The 4042-nt window shown below is 41.6% G+C and overlaps 1 pseudogene; it reads left to right on the forward strand.

Annotated features, from left to right (window-relative positions):
* The first annotated feature begins 1533 nt into the window (after positions 1-1533).
* On the forward strand, positions 1534-2984 carry LOC105528434 (annotated as a pseudogene).
* The last annotated feature ends 1058 nt before the right edge of the window (positions 2985-4042 follow it).

Here is a 4042-nt window from a genome sequence, read left to right on the forward strand (position 1 = left end):
TCCCAATGAGAATAACAGCTGATTTCTCATAAGAAACAATATTCAAACTACTGAAAGAAAAGAAAAGCAACTGTCAATCAAAAATGTTATATCCAATAAAACTACCTTGCAAAAATGAAGAAAAAAATGCATTATTCCAGTCTACCCGTGAGTAAAGCATCAGAAAAACTCCAATAGTGGCATGATATGGCAAACCTAATCAGTATACCTGAAAACCATCAAGGTCATTAAAAACAAGGAAGTTCTACAATACTGTCATTGCTAGGGGAAAATGTAAGGAAACACAAAAATTATGTAATATGATAGCTTAGGTGTGACACTGGGACAGAAAAAGAATGTTAGGTAAAAACAAAGGAAATCTGAATAAACTATGGACTTTAGTTAATAATACTATATTATTATTGATTACTTAATTGTGACAAATACACCATACTAATATAAGATATTAACAAAAAGTTGAAAAATATAAAGATAAAATGAAGCTATTCCCAGGTAAACAAAACTGATAGAATTCACTGCTAACTGACTCATCTTTTAAAAAATGTTAAAGGAAGTACTTCTGGATGACATCAAGTAATCTCAGGAAGTAATTCAAATCTACATTGAAACACATGTATACGCATACACACAGGAGGTACAGCTAAGGCAGTCCTTAGAGGGAAAAGAAAAGCTCTAAATGCTTGTGTTTAAAAAGAAGACAAAACTTCAATCAATAATCTCACTTTCCACCATAAGCTATTGGGGAAAAAAGAGCAAACTAAACCTAAAGCAAGCAAAAAAAGCAAATAATAAAGATCTCAGTAAAAATTAATGAAATAGAGAATTATTTTTATTCATTTTTTACCTGTTTAACTTTTATAAACAGTAAATAAATCATCGAAATTGAAAGTTGACTCTTTGAAAATAGAAAAGAAAATGGGCCAACCTTTAGCTATTTAGCTAGACTGTCCAAGAAAAAGAATAACTCAAATTACAAAAATCTGAAAAAGAAGGAACATTAATACTGAGCTTGCAGAGATAAAAATAATTATAAGAAAATGCCATGAAAAACTATACCATAAAATTAGAAAAATCAGCTTAAAATAACAAATTTTGAGAGAGATACAAATGATCAAGACTGGATTCAAGATGTAATAAAAATATTAATAGACCTACACAAGGAAAGAGATGGAAAAGTAGTTTTAAAAACTTTTCACAAAGATAACAAACTAAGATAGTTTTACTGGTGAATTCTTCCATACATTTAAAGAAGAGTTAATAATGATACTTCACCTATTCTTCCAAAAAACAGAATACCCCGATGAGAAACAGAATTTTCTCATCCAACTCGTTTGATGAGAAAATTATTATCTTAATATCAAACAAGACAAATTATAAGAGAAGAAAACTGGAGACCAAAATTTTAATAAATAAAGAGAAAAAAAGTCCTCAACAAATTACTAGAAAATAAAACCCAGACCAAGAAGCAACTTCTCTGCTCCTTCTGGAATTTCCTCCTGGTTCAGCCCACCTGCCTCCACTCCTGCCTCCACCATGTCCATCAAGGTGACCCAGAAGTCCTACAAGGTGTCCACCTCTGGCCCTCCGGCCTTCAACAGCCACTCCTACACGAGTGGGCCCGGTGCCCACATCAGCTCCTCGAGCTTCTCCCCAGTGGGCAGCAGAAGCTTCTAGGGTGGCCTGGGCAGAAGCTATGCTGGGGCCAGGGGCCTGGGAGGCATCACCACCATCATGCTCAACCAGAGCCAGCTGAGTCCCCTTAACCTGGAGGTGGACCCCAACATCCAGGTCGTGCGCACCCAGGAGAAGGAGCAGATCAAGACCCTCAACAAGTTTGCCTCCTACGTCGACAAGGTACGATTCCTACAGCAGAAGAACAAGGTGCTGGAGACCAAGTGGAGCCTTCTGCAGCAGCAGAAGATGGCTGGGAGCAACATGGACAACATGTTGGAGAGCTACATCAACAACCTTAGGCCGCAGCTGGAGACTCTGGGCTGGGAGAAGCTGAAGCTGGAGGCAGAGCTTGGCAACATGCAGGGGCTGGTGGAGGACTTCAAGAACAAGTATGAGGATGAGATCAATAAGCATACAAGATGGAGAATGAATTTGTCCTCATCAAGAAGGATGCAGATGAAGCTTACATGAACAAGGTAGAGTTGGAGTCTCACATGGAAGGGCTGACTGAGGAGATCAACTTCCTCAGGCAGCTGTATGAAGAGGAGATCTGGGAGCTGCAGTCCCAGATCTCAGACACGTATGTGGTGCTGTCCATGGACAACTGCCACTCCCTGGACACGATGGACAGTATCATCACTGAGGTCAAGGCACAGTAGGAGGAGATCGCCAACCGCAGACAGGCGGAGGCTCAGAGTATGCACCAGATCAGGTATGAGGAGCTGCCGTCGCTGGCTGGGAAGCACCGTGATGACCTGTCGCATACAAAGACTGGGATCTCCAAGATGAACCAGAACATCGGCCATCTCCAGGCTGAGACTGAGGACCTCAAAGGCCAGAAGGTTTCCCTGGAGGCTGCCATTGCAGCTGCCGAGCAGCGTGGAGAGCTGGCAGTTAAGTATGTCAACACCAAGCTGTGGGAGCTGGAGGCAGCCCTGCAGCGGGCCACGCAGGACATGGAGCAGCAGCTGCAGGAGTACCAGGAGATGATGAATGTCAAGCTGGCCCTGGACATTGAGATCACTACCTACAGGAAGCTGCTGGAGGGCAAAGAGAGATGGCTGGAGTCTGGGATGCAGAACATGAGTAACCATACTAAGACCATCAGAGACTATGCAGGTGACCTGAGCTCGTCCTATGGGGGCTTCACAAGACCCAGCCTCAGCTACGGTGTGGGCTGCAGCTTTGGCTCTGGTGTGGGCTTCAGCTCCTTCAGTCACACCAGCTCTACCAGGGCCATGGTTGTGAAGAAGATCGAGAGCCGCGATGGGAAGCTGGTGTCCAAGTCCCCCGACGTTTTGCCCAAGTGAACAGCTGCAGCAGCCACTCCCAGCCTGCCCCTCCTGAGGCTGCCCCAGAGTCCAGGAGGGAGGCCACTGTGCAGGGGAGTACAGGGAACAGGAGACTCACCTAAGGCTCAGCCCTAGCTCTCAGCCCCCACCCTTGCCCATGCCTCCAGCTGCAAAACAATTCAATTGCTTTTGTTGTTTGTTGTTGTTGTTGTTGTTGTTGTTTTTGATCCAAAATAAAACCTCAGCTAGCTCTGAAAAAAAAAAAAAAAAAAAAAAAAAAAGGAAAACCAAACCCATACAAAGGATTATACACCATGACCAACTGGGATTTATCCCAGGTGTGCAATTTTTAAATACTCTAAAATCAATTAATTTATTAATCAATTAATTTGTATCAGCTGATACACTATGTCAGTAGAATAAAATACAAAAACTTCTCAATACATTCAGAAAATGAATTTTATAAAATTAAATCCTCATTTATAAAACACTTGACAAGCAAGCATCTGTGAAAAATCTACATGGTCAACACACTTAGGAATTAATTTAACAAAAGACATACAAAACTTATATTCTGCAAACTATAAAGCATTGTTAAGGAAATTAAAGAAGACCTAAATAAGTGAAAAGGCATACCATTTTTATAGATCAGAAGATTTAGTATTGTCAGGATGGTGATACTTCCCAAGTTTATAGATTCAACAAAATTCTATCAAAATCTAAGCTTTTTTTTTTGTGCACATTGCAAATTGATCCTAAAATTCATATTGATATCATTTGTCTCTGTGTCCCCACTCAAATCTCATCTGGAATTGTCATCTCCAGGTGTTGAGGGAGGGAGCTGGTGGGAGGTGATTTGATGATGGGGCAGTTTCCCCCATACTGTTCTTGTGATAGTGAGTTCTCATGAGATCTGATTGTTAAGTGTCTGGCACTTCCCCCCTCTCTCTTTCTCCTACCGCCATATAAGATGTGCCTTGCTTCCCCTTCACCTTCCACCACGATTGTCAGTTTCCTGAGGCTTCCCCAGCCATGCAGAATGGTGAGTTAATTAAAACTCTTCCCTTTACAAATTA

The sequence above is a fragment of the Mandrillus leucophaeus genome, unplaced genomic scaffold (assembly GCF_000951045.1).
Source record: "Mandrillus leucophaeus isolate KB7577 unplaced genomic scaffold, Mleu.le_1.0 Scaffold717, whole genome shotgun sequence".
Lineage (NCBI taxonomy): Eukaryota > Metazoa > Chordata > Mammalia > Primates > Cercopithecidae > Mandrillus > Mandrillus leucophaeus.